Genomic DNA, 19,682 nt, shown 5'->3' with positions numbered 1-19,682 from the left:
CATGAAATAACTTTTTCCATCTCTTTACTTTCAGTCTATGTGTGCCTTTCAATCTGAAGTGAGTCTCTTGCAGGCAGCATATGTAAGGTTTTTTTTTTCTTATCCACTCAGCCACTCTATGCTTTTGATTGGATCAATTTAATCCATTTACATTGAAAATGATTGTTTATAGATATGTAGTCATTGCCGTTTTATTATTCATAATTTTTATTTTGTGTGCGTGTCTTAAAGAAGTACCTCTAACTTTCCCTGTAATATTGGTTTAGTGGTGATGAATTCCTTTAGCTTTTTCCTGTCTGGGAAGCTCTCTATCTGTCCTTTGATTTTAAATGATAGTCTTATTGGATAGAGTGATCTTGGTTGTATGTTCTCACTTTTCATCACTTTGAATATTTTGTGCCAATCCCTTCTGGCCTGCAAAGTTTCTGTTGAGAAATCAGCTGACAGTCTTATGGGATCTCCCTTATAAATAGATAGTTGCCTTTCTCTTGCTGCTTTTAGGATTCTCTCTTTGTCTTTAACATTTACCATTTTAATTATAATGTGTCTTGGTGTGGGCTTGTTGGGATTCATCTTGTTTGGGACTCTGCACTTCCTGGGCTTGTATGTCTATTTCTTTTCTCAGGTTAGGGAACTTTTCCATCATTATTTCTTCAAATAGCTTTTTTATTCCTTGCTCTCTCTCTTCTCCTTCTGGTACCCCTATAATGCGAATGTTGGTATGCTTGATATTGCCCCAAAGGTCTCTTAAACTTACTTATTTTTAAAATTCTTTCTTTTTTGTTCTTTTTTTTTTTTTTTTTTTTTTTTTTTGCTTTTCTGCTACCTTGTCTTCCAAATAGCTGATTCTACCCTTTGCTTCATCTAGTCTGCTGGTGATTCCTTTTAGTACATTCTTCATTTCAGTTATTTTATTCTTCACTCCTGACTGGTTCTTTTTTATGGTTTCTATGTCCTTTTTTATGCTTGCTATCTCTTTGTTGAAGTTTTCACTAAGTTCCTTGAACATCCTTATAACCGTTGTTTTGAACTCTGTATCTAACAGGTTGCTTGTCTCCATTTTGTTTAGCTCTTTTTCTGGAGTTTTCTCCTGTTCTTCCATTTGGGACATATTTTTTTCTTTCCTCATTTTGACTCCCTCTCTCTGTCTGTGTTAGGTAGATCTGCTATGTCTTCCATCTGGGCTGGCTGGTCTTATGTAGTAGGTGCCCTGTAGGGCCCTGGCATAGTCTCCTTCATCACCTGTGCTGGTGCTTCAGAGATGTCCTCTGTGTGGTTTGTGAATGCCCTCCAGTTGTAGTTGATCCTTGATTGCTAGTGGCATACCAGTGGGTGGATTGACCCTCATGCTGACTGGCTGTGGAGTTTGGCCACGTACATCACTTACAAGCTGCTGTGCAGGGCCCTTATCCCACTGAGCAGGATTCACTATAGTAGGCTTTGGTGCCTATTGAGACTGCTGTTTGGGTGTGCTGCTTGTGAGACTAATTGGATGGTGCTCTGCTGTGGTCTGAAGCCAATCTCCAAATAGTTGGTTCTGGGGCCTCTTGGGAGGGGTTCCAATGCAGGTTAAGGGAAGCCACTGCCTGTGACTGGCTGGAGCCTACCTAATAGGAGCTACAAAGCAATCCGTGGTTGTTTGCTGCCTGTGTTGAACCTGGAGGCACATGGGAGAGACCACGTTGTGAACTGAGGATGCTTACCACCAGTACTAGGTCTCAGGTAGCTCTGCAAAAAGTCAGGACACCCTGAGGCCTGCTGCTGCCTGCTGGCTCCCTTAAGGTTCAGTCACTGATAAAGCCTTGTTCGGTATGAGAGTTGGGTGAGGTGGGGATTCAGGGAGTCAGCATGGTGGAGCAGCGGAGCTCAGCAGACCAATTCAGATTCAGATTTGGCCATGTGGGGGGTAGGGTCAACACAGGAAAGATTGTGCCCACCTGCTGACTGCATGGGAGGACTCTACACAGAAAAAATGGCGATTGTCCTTCTAGTCCTCACTTCAAAGCCACATGACTCAGTGTCTCCCCATATGTGTTCAATACCCCCTGAGTCACCATCCCTCCACTGGAGCCCAGAATGAGTGCCTGCAAGTGACTGAGTCTATGTGTGGGACCTTTAAGACGACGTTTGGGTTTCCCACAGCCTTCTGTCCCATCCACATGGTCAGAATCCCCATTGTTTTTCACAGCCTGATATTGTGGGGGCTCCTCTTCCCAGTACCAGTACTCTGTGCTGGGGAGGCTGGTGTGGGGCTGGAGCCTAATGTGGGGCTGCGGTCCCTTCTCCTCTGGGGAGAACCTCTGCGGCTGAGATATCCCTTCCGATTCTCAATCACCACACACAGGTTTGGGGCCTGACATTAAGCATCTCCGCCCCTTCTACCAATCTTTACATGGCTTCTTCTTTATATCCTTAGTTATAAAACTTCTGTTCAGCTAGACCTCGATGGTTCTCCAGGTTGACTGTTATATAATTTAGTTGTAATTTTAATGTGTTCATGGGAAAAGGCAAGCACAACTTTACTTTGCCATCGTGGATCTCTCCAATGATTTTCTTCTCGTGCTAATTTTAAAATAACATTATATTAGACAAAATTTTAATCTCCAAACTCAGTGCTCAATTATATAACTTTCTTCATTAGTTTAAACTGAATTTGATCCTTCGTTGGGACAAAAGGCAAAACACTTTCAGTTCAAATCAGGGTCTCCTCCACTTGCCTTGGAATTATTTTATAAGATCTGGTGGAATTATGTAGTACTAAAATATGGGGATGGAAGTGGACATATGCTTTCCTGTAATTTATCCATGTTGTCATCTGCTGAGGTGCCCTTATTGTTATCTGGTATTTGGTTATTAGTCAATACAAATTATTGCTATAAACTCCTTGTCCCATTTGGTGTCTGGGGTGTTGTAAAATGTCTGAGCTTCTCTTGGATACTGGGAAACATTCCACGGATATCATACACCTCTGTAGCAAACTCAGTGAGGCTGTCTCACTACCAAGTGCCTGGACACCTGTATAGGTCAATCTGCCCCAGACTCTAGGGCTACAGGAAAGCAGAAAGCAGATTTCTCTCTGTTCTCACATTCTTAAAATCTATTTGAAAATGTCCACCTACTTCCTCTTAAGAGTCGGCCTGTGATTATGGAAGTGGACAAACCAGGAAGCCCCTTCGTCTAGCACTGCATATCATAAACCCTATAATTTGGACTCCTCTCTTCCCCAAGTCAGGAAAATATTTATTTAGTTTGACTGCAGGGTCTTCCAATCTGCAGTTTATGGCCTAATCTAAACTTTGTAACATTTTAAAAAATAACTTTATTGAGATATAATTCTGAGGCCATATAAGTCATTCATTTTCAGTGTACAATTCAATGGTTTTTAGTATATTAATAGGGCTCTACAACCAGCCCCCCAATTTCCATCCTAAACTTTGAAACTTTTCAAAGCCAAGGGTTTGATTTTTCTTTTCTTTACCTTTTTTGAAGCATTGAAAAAGTACTTGAGTAAGGAAAAAAATAAGGAAAAGAAAATTTCCTGGGGAAACTTTGAGTAATATATCAAAATATTTATCTGCGACAATGCATAGGTCTCAGTGGTCCACAGCTGGCCCTTGTGGTGTTCTTCTGTGTGGTGGAACCTCCTGTGTAACATGGATGTAGGACACTACATCAAGTGTGGTTTGGCTTGTGTGTAGAAGATCTTCATCTTTCTCTACTTTTACTCATTCCACATTTAAGTTTATAGATGTTTCTTTTATATGAATCATCTAAATTCACAGAATGAAGCTGTACAGTGAAGCTATCCTTCAGGCATCTGCATATTTCCATAACGTTAGCCGCAGTTTTATCTTGTACAGAATTTGGTCCAAATTCAAATTTTAACTATGTTTTCTTGTACATCCAAATATTGCTATCATATTAGAAGAGCACTTTGGCTTGGGGCAAATTTCACATCTGTGATTAGGATTTGTGGGGTTACCACCAGTTCAAGGCACAGTGATATGTCAGGAGTGCATGAGCCATGAACTCACCACCTGTGTTGAAAGATATGCCTGAAAATACAATGAGGTGTTTTTCAGTTATGCAATGACATTGGCTCAATCAAGAATAGCAGGAAATCTTGACCCTACTACCTCTACAATTTGGTAATTTTCATAGATACAGAAAAATCTGAGTATAGATTTAAGTTATCTAGATTTCTTGATGATATAAAACTGAAGAACCAAAATTTTATCACAAAACTTTGTTTACCTGATCTCCAATCAATATGTAGCTAAAAACAACAACAACAGCAACGACAACAACAACAAAAAAAAAAGAGAGAGAGAGAGAGAGAGAAGAAAAAAAGAAAGGAAAAAACAACTTTCTGTTTATGAAAATCTGGCACATATATTTCTTATTTTACTTGAGAAAGGGAAATGGAGAAAGAAGTGAAAAAGAAATATTGGAAAAACTGCCAGACTAACCATTACTATTTTCTTGGATCCTAAACAAACTTCTGGTCAAATTTAGTTTCTCATTTTTGTTTTGCTTTTGTCTAAGGTGAAGGCCATCATTGCAGGTAAAATATTTTACTCTTTGTTTTGCCAATATTTATTCCTTATGCCTGTTGTGCCTCTCTGTCATAGCTCAGGATAGAAATTCCCTTATGAGCAACATGATTAGAAATGCAATGAGGACTATTAAGTATATTTGAATACAGGCAGCGAAATTGCCATGCAACCCATCTCAGGAGACCGTCCAAAAGTATTATGTGTGCACACGAATGAATCCTGCTGATAAACAGTCCCTTCATTTGGTCCCTTATGTTGCCCTTCCTTTCATGACTAATACCTTCAGTGAAAGTTTAGCCTCTTAGTCCTCCAGCAACCTGACTCTTAAACTTACTCCAACTTCAGGAAGCAAGTATAAATGGGAAAAGAGAAGGGCTGAGAGTGAAGAATAGATCAAAAGGAATGAAATGAGAAACAAAGAGAAAGCTAAAGTTTGGAAGGCTTCTTTGCTGTGGGCTTTTTGGAGACAGGCCTCTGACACACCTCACTGCTTTGTCACTGTGGCTCTGAAACTGAGGCTTCAACTTTTACCAAGGAAAAGAACTGCCAGCATTCTTGTGGTTATTTCAAGGTTATACACGATATTTGGTGACATTTTAATATGGGCATCCAGGGTTCCATTTTTAAAAAGCCCCATGCAATGGAAAAATCCAGAATTTAAGTTGAAAACTTCTCAAGAGCACCAATCTAATAGTAAAAATAGCTAACATCTATTGAGTGCTTACTTACTGTGCTTTGTGCTGCTGACTTCACTATTATCTCATTTAATCCTGACAACTATCATATGAGAAATCCTCTGTTCTCATCCCCATTTCACAGCTAAGAAGCTAACGCTCCCAGAGATGAAATATTAGGCCTGAAAACCCACAGTCACTTAGAAGTTCTTGGGCCTACACTGCTTACCACTGTTCCCTCACCACTTCCTCTTCATAACTAGTGGCTTCTCATTCTGAGGAATTAAAAAAAAAAAGGAGGGGGTGGAGCCTTCTTCTCAGGTAAAAGCCTTACAGAATGAGCAGTATAAACCCCTGGAATGAAATGTTTATAAAAGTTTCCAATTAATTTTCCATGTACCAGATACTTGAGTGCCACATGGAAACCCAAGAGCATGACAAATGGCTCTTTTGGGAGAGCCAGTGGAGCCATCATCCCACCTCCACCTGCTAATCCCTCAGAGCACAGCACAGTTCCATTAGAGCCTGCCGGCAGCTAAAGACAATCCTTTTGAAATTGAAGCTCTCTTCCCTGCCTATCCTCGACCCTCTTGTGAGGTGTTAACACAACATAGCTTCAATACTTATTTTAAAATTGCTTATCCCCCCCAGCAAAGTCCCAGGCTTTAGTGGCTTTTGGGCAGCGGAACAACTGAATGTGTGTCTCTAAAGATATCATAAAAATGTGGGTAACTGGGGTTGGAACTGTGCACACATGCACACACATACTTTGCCCTTATGAAAGTAATCTCTTATGAGTGTCAAATGGTTGCTGTCCAAGAGAAACAGAAATGAGGAGGTATCCAGGACAGATAAAACTGAGCTGATTAAAATGGAAACGTTTATATATATTTATTGAAGAGTGCTCAGACCACCTCAAAGTTGTATTTTTTCCTTTTTATTAACGTCTTATATGCGTGCAAAAAGTGTGTAAGGCATGAACATACAGCTCGAGAGATTGTCACAAAGGGAACACACTAATGTAACCGGTACCCAGATTAAGGAAGAAAACATTGCTAGAGTCCCAGAAACCTCCATTTTACCCTGCCAGTCACTCTCTGCCCCCAAGGTAATACTCTCGGCTTCTAACCTATAGATTAGTTCTGCCTATTTCTTAATTCTTAATGATTAATGGAATCGTTCAGTATGTACTTCAGTATGTACCTGCCTTCTTCAGCTCAACATTATGTCTATGCATTTAGCAATAGTTTATTCATTCTCATTTTATAGTATTTCATTTTGTTAATCCACCTCAACTTACTTATCTATTCTATTGTTAGACCCTTGGATAGTTTCCAGTTTTAGGCTATTATGAATAGGGCTGCTATGAACCTTATTGCACATGTCTTTTGCTAAACATATGTTTCTACTTCTGCCAGGATAGCCATAAATGTTCAAAACAGACTTACCTGTTTTATACTACCTTCTGGATGATATTTATCCCATGCGTTTTTGACTCTATTATTAAAACAATACAGTTGTATTCTTTTCTCTTTAATCTTGCCTCCTTCTGAACTTTGCTTTCCCTCTTCCTGAACTATTTTTCTTTCTAAAACAAAACTGACCTCAGACACTGGGAAAATCTAAAATGCATAGCTCCAAGCTCATCATCTGAGGCTGTAATAATGAGTGTGTTGTTTTAAATTACTTTTCATCATGGTTCATGCTTCTTTCAAAGGTCAGGACTTCATCCCTTGTGTGTTCTGTGGGAGTATATGGCCCATGTGACCAAAAGTAGAGTAGTTTCCAACAAAATTCAAAAAAGATTCTGGTATTCTCAACAAAGTTTTTTTGTTTTTGTTTTTTAAGGTAAAAGAATCTACATTTGATTCTTTGAATCTAGCTCATTTTAATATGAGCCATTTTTGTATTCAAAGGACTGCTGACACCAGCACGTTTTATATACTGATTACTATGGAAACATTTATCTATAAATATAAAATCCTTTAAAGCTTAGCCTTTTATCTTTATAGAAAAAGGCCTGTTTATGTCACTTCTAAGATTCCAACTTTAATGTAGACATGAGCTATTCTAATGCCAAACAAGATAACCTCAGTGTTGGAGCTGTGCAAGCTTTGAACAGTGGAATTTGTACTAAAATATTATTTTCTGATAAAATATTAATAATGAAATAAAAATATTTTAAAATGCTCACTTAAGCTCTGGTTTGTTGAATTATTTTTATTGCATTTAATATTGTGAATATTTCTCACAGTTTTTTCTCTTCTAATTTGTTGTTCTCCTCCATACTTGGAGCAAGTGTACAAAGGTTTGTGTGTGTGCTTTTTGGTTGCAATGGAAGCCGAAATGAAAGTAATGTATTCGTTAACCTTTTCCTTTGGCACATTTGTAGATTTGTTTCCTCAAAGTTCATATAAAATTAGATATGATGATGTAATATCTTTGTATTTTTATCACTTCCTTTCTTTTTCCTCTTTTACTAAAATGCATCATTTTAAAATAAGTAGAGGTTTATAAGACCAAAAACACTGCAAAACGAGAGGGGAGAGATTGTCATATGGCCCAAGGAAGAGCACTTTATGATTTCCTATTTCCCTGTGGGGAAAGCTAAGTGGATTGAGATGGAAGTAGAGGAGCCTTGGGATCTCCTTACTTCCAGGTACATCATCACCTGAACAAGGTAATTATTGTCCTCACTTTATTTTCATACCAATTGGAAAATCCAGGAGTTACAGGTCTTGCCCAAAGAGAACACATCTACCTCCACACAAACATTTAAATGTACCATCATTATTCCTCAGATGTCTTTATGCCTCAAATCGATCTCTAATTGAACAATTTCAAGTTATGCCCAAATATTTACAATCTGATTAGTTAAAACCCTGTGAGACACTTCTTAATCTACATTCACTAACAGAACTCTTAAAAAGTTATCATACAACAAAATACGTATATAATTGTCAAGGCACTATCAAACAGCGCCTTATCAATGCAGTTTTGCAGAATCCTAGAAATGACAGAAATAAAGAGACGAGGAGGAAGGAGATGCTGAGGTACAGGACAGAGGTATGTTCTGCAAACTTGTATGCTTACCAGTTATCACTGAAGAGTTAAAGTGTTACCTGACAAACTCCAGAGGAGCTGCTTCTCATCACGGCTGCAAGATTAGGAATGAGATGACGGAAAAGTGTGGTTGTCAAAACAGACCTCAATAACTTTTTAATTGCCAAACTCATACTTATTTATCTTGGTGGTAAATAGAGGTTAAAAAGTATCTTTCAGATACCATCAGTTTAGGCATTTTAAATGTTGTCAGGACCCACTTCAGTTGCCAGATAAATCTTCAATCTGAAGGAAGTTAGAGCCCATTGACAGAGCATAGGGGAAATTATTACGGCGACATAAAATTGTCGAATCACAGGGTTGGAAGAGGGCCAGAGACTTATCTATTCTGACCACCCATGTCTTAGCCATAATTTTATAGACACAGAGGGAAGGAACATATTTAATAGATGTTAAACAATAAGGGCCACAGAGTCAAATCTCTTTTCAGCATTCTCCTTTGATCTGCTATTTTCTCATTCCTTTGAGCACCAGGAAATGGGATTCAACTATCGAATATTTGTCTAATGCTGCAGATAGCAGCAACACATATGCGCCGTGCAATGCTATTAAGTAGAATAGACAGGGCTGATTCTGACGGGATTATGACCTAGGAACTGTTCGTTGGCACACTCCTACCTTCACTATATCTCTTTGAGATTTCTTGCCACACTCCTCACAAACCCCCCTTTTCTACTCCACACCAAAGATTGGCCTTGCCCCTAAGGCTTAATCCAGCCTTGATTTCTTCACCTAGAACCTGGAAATAATGATTTTATATACTTCACAGTGTTGAGGAGATTACAGGAAATAATGTCTCTGATGGTTTTGTTCCATAGCCAGCATGTATTCAGTCCTCGGTAATTGATAGCTTTTATTATTTCTGCTAACTGCTAAAGATGTAACCCATCTAAGGGTATTAAGAATGTAAACAGGACTTGAAGATGGGAAAGGCAATTAATGGATAGAATTGACATTTGCAATCAGAGAGCTGTCTACTCGACACTTATTTTTTGGGCATTTCCTACGTACCAAACCCTCTGCTTCAGGGCTGGAAATAGAGGATTAAAACACACTAATTTTTCTTAACTTCCAGGAGCAAATGAAGGAAACCAACCATGAGCAATAACCACATAAGCATTTGTATAATTACAGTTCTAATAAAGGCAATGAAAGGAAAATAAAGAGAGACACGAGTGTGTCTCTCACAACATGGAAATCCCATATATGGGAATCTCATTTCAAAAGTGGAGGTCAGGGAAGTCTGTCTGAGAAGTACCATTTATGTTGAGTTAGGCGAGGAAGAAGTGGTGGGGTGGGAAAGACTTCTTGGCAGCAGAAATGGCTATGCTTCTTGGGAGACTGGCCTTGAGTAAAGTGGGAGAAATTGTAAAGAGGAGAAATGGATCTGTGCAGGAGGTCATTAACCATCTTCCCTCCTCCTTTACCCAGCCCCCACCATCTATTGGTTCACCTGCCAGGAGCTCAAGTTTCAAGGTACAATGACTTCTTAAGTTGAAACGCAGAGGACTAGGGCACTTCTTTTCCTTCTCACAAAGCAGACTACCACTCCCCTTTACATCCCTTGCTTAAGAGGCACTTCCTAAAATTCAGCTTGCTGTCTCTTCTGGGATGTGCCCATCCCAGTGAAACTCTCAGGCCTCTGAAGCCAAGATTTGACCTAAACACGCCTTTCAATCCCAAACCATAAGAAAATACAAGGTTTGCTAAACCTGATATGAACCTGACTTTATTGTTGCTGTTTGTTTTTGTTTTTAACTGAATTGTAAACTGAACTTAAACTATTTCAAAGAAAACCTGGGGAACTTGTTTGGGCCAGACCTAAACTCCTGAGATTTCTTTCTTTCTTTCTTTTTTTTTAACTAATAAACCAGAACTGTATCAGAACATTGAAATATTTTGCAATCTGAACCCAAACAATTATTTCATTTAGTTTGATCACCCATCCTGAAAAAAGAATATTAATTATGGGGTAATTAAAAAAAATTTATGTTTGGGTTAGTGGCAATCAGAATCATCCTGCTAGATGTTTGATAAATTTCAGTATTGGTTTTCATTTTCCTGAACAAAGTTTTGGTAAGGAGTATATACTTCTTGTCAGTTTAGGAATTCTACATTTCCCCACGCAATTTTCAAGTACCTCTAATCCCTGTAAGAACCTCCAAATCGAGATTTATGTGAAAGTTAAAAAAAATTAAAGGTTTGATTCCTTCTCAAGGCTCCCCATTGCTTCCCATAATAATTGTGTTTCGTTTTCGATCTGGTAAAGGCAAAAAGATTTTGGGAGTACTTTCTTTCTAATCAAAAGATTCTTTCCATGGAGACATGGAAAAACCAGGTGAGCTATGGCAGTGTAGTGATGTACAAAAATAATTTTAACTGAAAACACAAAGTCCATTTGAGACAGTGGTGACTGACAGTAACAGCCCTTCTGGGTCTAGATACTTCGGTGAGTAGCATCTTTTCCCTTCGTTGCCAAAAAGAGCTAGTTCTACAGGGTCAGTGATTTCCACTTAATGCTTCATCTCTTGTGAGGTGTTTCTTAACTTGACTTTGGGTATTAGATGTTGAATCCTAGGTAGAATCACGCAGCTTCTTCTTCATTTGAGCTCCAGTTGAACTGAGTCATACGGCTTAATGATAACCTCTCAATTAATAATATTAACAAAGAAAATTTCAAGTTGAGTTACCTTGCATTTCTAATGATCTGGACTAGTTTTTGACTTTTGAACTGAGCAGAGTTCTATGTGGGATCTTCCACAGATAAATTTGGATTCAATTGCAAACAACAAACCCGTTACAAAAACGCAATCCTTCCCCCCACCCCAACACACACACACACACACACACACACACACACACACACCTGCCACAGAAACATCTTATTTTGGAAGGAAAATAACATTTTTTTTTCATTGGGGAACAGTGTGTTTCTCCAGGGCCCATCTGCTCCAAGTCGTTGTCTTTCAATGTAGTTGCAGGGGGCGCAGCCCACTATCTCATGCAGGAATTGAACTGGCAACCTTGTTGTTGAGAGCTTGCTCTCTAACAAACTGAGCCATCCGGCACCCCTCCAGAAGCTCAGCGCCAGCTCATTATCTTCAATCTAGTTGTGGAGGGGGCAGCTCACTGGCCCACGTGGGAATCGAATGAGCAACCCTGTTGTTCAGAGCTTGTGCTCTAACCAACTGAGCCATCCAGCCGCCCCGGAAAATAACATTTTTGAGTTCATTAAATTCCAAAAATGTGTTATATTTTACCATTTAATCCTAATAATAATCCTGTGACATGACTTTTATTATCCCAGTTTTTCAGATAAGAAAACCGAATTTGCTTTGGGTCTAATAACTCTTTCCATATCACAAAACTAGTAGAGGAGAGAACCAAGATTTGACTTGTTTATCTGATGCCACAGTTTTTTTAAATGATGCCATATGCGCAAATAACGCTAGTACCAAACAAATAGCGTAGAAAGCCTTTTACCAAAAGTGCACCACTGTCTTGACTGGGTCCTCCATCTGTAGAATGTGGCGCACCCAAAGAACATTGTGTCAAGTTGGTTGGGAGTGCTGCAAGATTGGAGTTAAATTTCCTCTGTCATTATGTTCTGTGCTAGAAAGGACCAGATTGTTAAGAACTCATTGCAAATAAAGTGTCCTCCATATGCCCTCACACCAACTTGAACTCTTGAATCTGTGGCAATGACACAAGGGGTGGATACTTGGATGTGGATATCAGTGTCCCGGGGTAGGGAACTCTGAGGCTTCTCTTCCTTTGTTCATGAGCATCTCTGAACTATGCCATCTGCTTATTGTTGGACCTACTGAATCATCATTTTCAGGTTCTCTTTTTCACCATGTCTTAAATGAGGGCCCTACTTCTTAGGTCTTCCTGTACCTCAATGATGTGGTAAGTTTTAATTAACCAATATCCATAGAGTTTTTGAACATCTTAGGGGAAACAAAGTACTAAACAATTTATTTTATTTAAAAAAATAATATTTCTCTAGGGAGTTAATAGTTAAATGCAAAACTCTAATACAATAACCTCATGGCAATCCTTGCTCACCTATATTAATGAATCAAAAATTTATATAGAAGATTAACATCAATTTTGCAAATTTGGAACTAAAAGAAATGTAATATTTCCTTTTTTGGCCTTTGTTGTTTATGTTTATAAACCCAAAGTTACAATGATTGGAATGTAAGTTTGCCAGCCTTAGTCATGTTTGGGTTAAATTTTTCGTCATAAACTTTAAAGTTACCCCCTCTTTGAGATGAGTTAAAGTGGGAAGATAATTTGCACTTTTGTCATATCAAGGTGGGGATATTTACATTAAACCATCTTGAAGGATTTTCTGCATAAATTAACATGAAGTGATTATCATAGCCCTCTTTAAATCATTTAGATATAGCTTTTGAACCATTGCACTGAGGCAACCAAGGGAATGGGCCAGCCCACTACCACCACACACGTACATACATATTAATTCCATTGAAATATTAAAGAGGCAGAGCTCATTAGCTCAGTAAGATATAAGTAATATAATTTAAGCAATATCATTGCCTTTCATTTGGTGTTGCCAGATACTTTTCCCAACATCACTTCCTTGTTAGGAACTAGCCAGTCAAGAAAGTACAAAGAGTTTAGATTTTAAGGGCCAAATATAATCCTGAACTCTAATTTCCACACCCTGTCACCTCCCATTTAACTAAATTCTAAACTTTGCAGATACATAATAATGAGAAGGGAAAAAAATGATAATGCCTTATGTATATCATATATTTAATAAAAGTTTGTTGAGTTAAATTAAATTGAATTAAACAGCGACCAAACTAATCCAGATTAAGACATTCCATCCTTTAGCAGTTTCATTTTTGTTGTTGTTGGTTTTGGATTCACTTCACAGAAAAAGAACAAAGTATCCCTTTAGGATCTTATTTTTTAAAGTCCATTTTGGTTTACTTTAAATCAAATGTGGAACCTAGAGGAGTTTCATATTATACGTCTATTGCCTTCAGCTCAACAAATGACAAATCACTTGATGAGAAATTTATCAAAATCTTAAAAAAAACGCTGTGTCTTTATCATACTTCCTCTTTCTACATTATTCTTCTCCACTGCAACATATCCTTTCTAGTCTTTATAGAAAAAGACTTTTTTTCTTTTGAAATAGGTTTGGTAGTTTGGACTCCTATCCTAAGCAGGAGAAACATAAAGCACTTCATGTTTTCTAAAGAAATTATCTTAAAGAGATAAAAATGTTGTAGCCACCATCACCAGAATTGGTGCTGGTGCAGAGTAGCAAACAAGGCTTTGAGCCTCAGTTTTCTCATCTGTAAAATAAAGGAGTTAAAATAAAGTCTGCACAAACCTTAGCATTTAATGAGATTAACTCAATATTATGAAACTCCAAAAGGCTGAAGTTCAAAGGCCTCCCCAGGGAAAAGTATCCAGAGGAAATGCCACTTGGTATCCACAGTGTCTGCATACTAGAAGGGAATTTGTTGGGGTATTGTTTATTATTGGAAAGAAGATTGTGGGACTTGAGAAATCTCAAAGAGTTCTTAGGTCATATCTACACATACAGTTATTTTTTTTGCTTTTTTTTTTTTTTTTTTTTTGAGTGCAGAATAGGGATTTTTGTTAGTATTTTTTTTGCAGTGCCATTGGTCTACTATGTAATAGCAAATCTAAGGTTTGGCTGAAATGTTCACTTTTCAACTGATTAGATGACATTGTGTGGACATAACCTTAGACCTGCCTCATTAAGATTTGCTTTATACAAACAACTGAACTTTTTAGTTTATCCTTCTCTCTTTATCATGTAAGAATCTTAGACTGTAGGAGTTGGAATGTGCCTTAGAGATTTAGTCCACTCCCATCATCTTCTAGTTGAGGAACTCGTCAAGAAAGAGAAATAGAACTTAGATTTTCTTTCACACCAGTTTTATATTTGATTTTGTAGGTGACTCTGGCAACATGTCTGAGGTTTATGTAACTATAGTAGTGGGAAAATCTTATATCCACAAAACTTTCATATTAACCAAACAGAAGTCCTTGCTTTAGAAAAATTAAATTCTTCATAGTGGGATAGTTTAGTTGAAAATGTCTGATATTATCAATGGTGGGTTTTCAGGCAATAGAAAAATAAAAGTTTGAAATCTAACTTCAAGAGAAGAGCTGGATTTCACTGTCATTTTTTTCCCTTGGCATTTTACTTATCTTCATGAAATGCTTCCATCTTAAATGTTTTTCTAAACAACAGAAAAAAAACACACATAAAGCATACATCCATTCAAATTCTCAAATCCTTGCAGAAGGTCAGAAATTTGTCTGGCATCAAGAACTGTGAAGGACCTATGAGTTTCCTTGCAATCTAACAAATTAGCCTGTCATAGTCCCATGGATACTGGTAGAAGACACAAGACTCTTGATTCAGAGACAAAGGACAGTTTAATACTCACAGCAACAACAGAAGCCAGAGCATCAGCATTTTTACATCAGTTCCCTGAGCCTCAGTTGCCACAGAATGATGCAAAGTGCTAGATAACACCTTCAGGTCAGTGCACTGTGTTGTAGGAAAGAGCCCGCACATAAAGAACTTGGTGCTTTTATAATGGGTAGTAAATATTTATGGTCTTTGTTCTGGAGGGAAACATTATTTTTATTATACTGAGCTTACAGTTCCACCAAACAAATTTCTCTTGTTTTTCTATATCAAAAGCCCTATGTCAGGTGGCAAGGCCATAATTACTGGTAACTTCTATTTCAAATGTGAGGATCTCTTGACTCTGAAACCACATACATATTGTTTTCCAGCTGGGGGCTGCAAGGTTTGTATTCTCTGGGTGATTCAGGATGGACTTGCACAGCATCGACTTTCCTTAAGGATCCATCTTACTCTGGGGAAACTACTGGCTGTTACCATGAAAACATCTTAAATTCTGGCTAGAGGAGCTTTCCAGGGCAAAAATACTGATCACAAGAATTTATGTATATTTCTTTGGGTTAGTTTCTCACTCTCCATTGGGTCACCTTCAACAGCACTGTAAAGCCAACCAGGGCAAAGAGAACCAAATTCTCCTGGGAGTCTGTCTCAGGGAGATTTCCCTGAAAAGTTCAAAGTTCCCTTTAATCAGCCAGGATCTATCACAAAAAATCCCTGAGAACTTTACTCAGAGTTCATCTCCAAATAGATTTAAGGTTGGTGCAATAACAGAGTGTGAGGCATCAGACTGTTGCCCTTCTTCATTAACAAGTATTACGCCCCCCTCCCCCTTATGTCCTAAGCTATCAGGCCAAGTTTTAATGATGTGCCTGTCTCTACCTACATGGTCAAAAACATCCTCCTTTCGTGCTCAGTATAGGTATATGTCTCTGCAGGTCTTGTTTGAAAGGGGGTCCACAGGGATGAATTTAGTGCTGTCTGTTACAATGCGAGGGACCTGATGCGACTGCCAGATTGGAAAGGAAGTTGTCCGCTCTCCTGCCCCACCCCACATATCTAGAGGAGAATTAGCAACAATCAGAGCAGTGCTTAGGCAGCTGTCTTTGAACTATTTCCTGTATTCAACCTTCAACTACTTTCTACATGCCTCTTCATTAACAGACAATAAAGGGTAGGGACACTTATTGCCTGGTACACCATTTAGTTTGGCCAACATATTCACTACTGATTGCGTAGACTCTTTCAAGTCCCTTTAATTGGCCTTTGAGACCATCCAACCTTTACTCTTCCATGAAGCCATGTCTCAGTCAGCATCCTATCCTCATCTCTAAAACTGCCAAACATATGAAGGATCTGAGATTTTGTTGCACCTGCCAACAAACAAGTTAGCCTACAACAGTATCATAGGTGCTGATAGAAGACACAAGACTCCTGGATCAGAGATAAAGAACAAGTTGTTACTCACAGCAATAGAAGTAGAGTATCACCATTTTTGTGCTAATTCTTCTAGTTTCAATTTGTACAGGTTGATGTGCAGAAGGCCAAATGACACCTGCACACACAGTGCGTCATGTTCCAGGAGAGGAGTTCTGAACTTGGGAATAAGAATATTTTATAATAGTCAGTGTGCATACCTGCTCTTTGTGCCAGAGGGAGACACAATTTCCATCTTCCACAGTTGTTAAACTGCTCTGTGCTCTGTGGAGAGACACTGTCTCTATATTCAAAGCCTGTTTGTGATAAAGCTTCCTTATAAAGATAGTCTAGAACAAAGATCAGTCAATGCTTCTCTTTTAAGATGTGCAGAAATATAATAGACCCATAGAGAATTGTGTTCTTATATTTAGAAGGAAGGGGAAATAGAGCAACTACAAGAAGCCCTTGTTTCCTGATTATAGGCCCAACTGAAAACAATAGCACAGGAAAATAAGCTTTGGAAATATTTATGATTGAGGTTTTTTTGGTTTTTGTTTTTTTTGATAGTTGGAAAGCACATTTCAATAAACAATATATTTAGCAGTTTATCAAGTGTTAAATTAAGATTACAGATTTGTAAAAATATGCACTGAGATTTCTTCTTAAAGTTCTCGCATGGCACATTGGCATGAACTGTCAATCTTCGTAATGAGGGAGACAAAATCATAGTATTTTAGTGAATGGGCCTGGACTCAATCCATTTCAGTGTATTCCTTCGATTGCAAAGAGCCACTGAACATCACAAAAAAAGTGAAATCTGTAGATTTTTTGCATTGGAAATATTGAGTTGGATCTGTGGGATAGTAGTGGCAATCTGACAGTTTTATTTTCCTCTTAAGGAATTTGATAATTTGTCAATTATACCTTAGGAACGCTGAAGGAAAAAGAAGAAACGTGATAAAATTTTGTCTTACTAATGAAAAGGAGCAACACATTTCTCCTCATCCTGAGACCTCTAACATATACATGTTTCCATTCAGAGAGGACTTCCCAATAGCTGAAAATATTGTGCAAGATTTGGATAACGGCTAAGTGTAGAACAATCACGTGTTTTGCTGTATAGGTAGATTTTATGGTCACTGTAGTTGCATTGATTATAGGGAATTTTCCATTGCTGAGTAAATTGAGTTAGTCCTATAGGACTAACTGGCTTTGAGTCTTTCAAATTCTGACACTCCTAGTTACTATGTAAACTTGAGCAAGTTATGTAAACCCTGAGCCTTTGTGTTTTTGTTTTGTTGTTTTTCTGTATAAACAGAGGAGAGAAAACTTACTTCTGAGTGAATTTATGAGGTCTCCTGGGATAAAATTAAACAAGGTATCTAAAAAAAAAATCCTTGTACATAGAATATAATAAGTTCTTAATATAAAAGTCTGTCCCTGTCTTTCCTATGTGATTTGACTACATATGGATAGAAAGTCCTTATTCTTCATTGTCATGTTGTTCATTTGTTCACAGATTTGTCATTGAACCAGGAACGGAAATTAATCCTCCCTAAAAGACCTTGCCTTCTTCTACCAGAGAGCAAACTTCTCTGCTCATTTACTTAGCATTTTATTGTTTATCATGACCCCCAGGACTGCATCCAGGCTGAATAATGAAGACTCACTATTTAGACACCAGATAGGTCCTGGGACTGAGTCCATGTGAGAGCTCCTAACAGAGGGGAATATGTTAAAAAGCTAAAGAACAGATTTGAAAAGCCTAAAAATCTTTAGAATCTCAGCTTCAGATCCTGGCAGGATTGAATTAGCTGTTTTTCCTCTGGAGTAGTTAAACTTAGTTTCATGTGTTTTGTCTGAGTACTGTGTGTGGGAGTAGGAATCTATATCATTCAGATGGAAGCTTTCATCTGTTTCAAGCCTGTATGTATATTAAAACAGCCATGAAGTTTTATATGTGCTCAAAGCCTAAAAATATCAGCACAGACCTTAAGAGAATCAGACAGTGGGCTGAAGAAAAGTTTAATATTCAGTACTTCTCCTTTCTGTATTTTTCACCATTTTTATAAAAGTTGGGATGATAAGAGCTCTAAAAACATACTTTGAAAACTGAGCAATTGTCCACTTAATGCATTCTATTAAGATGACAAAACAAAACCACAAACTTTTCCTCAATAGCAGGGTTTTAGGGCCCAATTTGTCCAGATGAGAGCTTTAAACCTCCTCTTTATTTAGCTTCTTTTTTTCAGGGTTGCCCATGTAATTTTGATTTCCTTTAGTCTAAACATACAGGGAACTAGAGGAGGAAGTAAGGATGCCTCAAAGGGACAAATTGTATCTGTGAATAGGAGTCTATCCTGAAAATAGGTGTTTTGTGGCCTTACATTGAGGTTATGTTACTGGTTCCCAGGGTTCTGTATCATTGGTAGTTTAAATTATTTCTCAAGTGCAGGGTTCCTTGTTTGCTAAGGAGCAATATAAGTGTTGGTCAATTGAAAACAGTAAAGGTTGCTTTATTAAGTAGAGCTGAATGTATGTTTTCCCCAGAACAGGACAGCAGAACGCTGGAGAGCCTTTTTTAAATCTCCATCAAGACATCCTGGAGCCATTTGCATATGAGTTTTGGACTCCCAGGCTAATGCCTCAATGGCCAAAGAACTGTCATTGAACTCATTTATCCCTTTGTTCCATGTTCTTGAGAAAAACATGCCTTCGCTGCGTTCAACCCCACAGCCCCCACGTCTTCCCCTTCTATCTACTCCACATGAAAGAGCTAGAGCATATGAATACCTATTTTTGGTAAATGTCATGGTTTTTCACATCACTGAGTAAGCATGAAAATTTCTCTCTAAATATTTGAATCATTTCATTTATAGTCAGGGACACTTTCTCAAAATGAACATTTTAAAACCAACCAATTTGACTATACATCTGGGTTTGAGCTCAAGAGAGGCAGAAACACTGTAGCTAATCAAACTAATTTGTATTACTATTCTTATCTGGTGGTCTCACTTTGAGGAAACCACAAAGATGTCATTTTGGGAAGTCACAGCTTTAGGGGTGGGGCTGAGTTGGAAGTGTTGGATCTTTTGGTGGTCAATGATTGTATAAAACAACATGAAATTGTGAAAAAAGATTTGTAGCAAACTTTTTTTTTTCTTAACACATTTTCTTTTTCAGAGCAGTAATGTTGAATTATGACAATTTGGGAAGAATGAATGCAGTGTCACATCATGCAAAGAACAAATCACTGAATTTTGGTTTTAGGATAAGCTGAAACCCAGTCCTGTCTCTGCCATTTTTTAGTTTTATTATGTTGAGCAAATTGTATATCAATATGGTATCAGTTTTATTCTGTATAAAATAAGGAATTGGCTTAGATCAGAATTCTCAAAATTTGTATTTAGACTTGAGAAATTGTCTGCAAAATAAAAATAAATTAAAATAAGTTGGTAAATG

This window comes from Rhinolophus ferrumequinum, chromosome 10 (assembly GCF_004115265.2).
Source record: "Rhinolophus ferrumequinum isolate MPI-CBG mRhiFer1 chromosome 10, mRhiFer1_v1.p, whole genome shotgun sequence".
Classification (NCBI taxonomy): domain Eukaryota; kingdom Metazoa; phylum Chordata; class Mammalia; order Chiroptera; family Rhinolophidae; genus Rhinolophus; species Rhinolophus ferrumequinum.
This window is presented reverse-complemented; position numbering follows the sequence as displayed.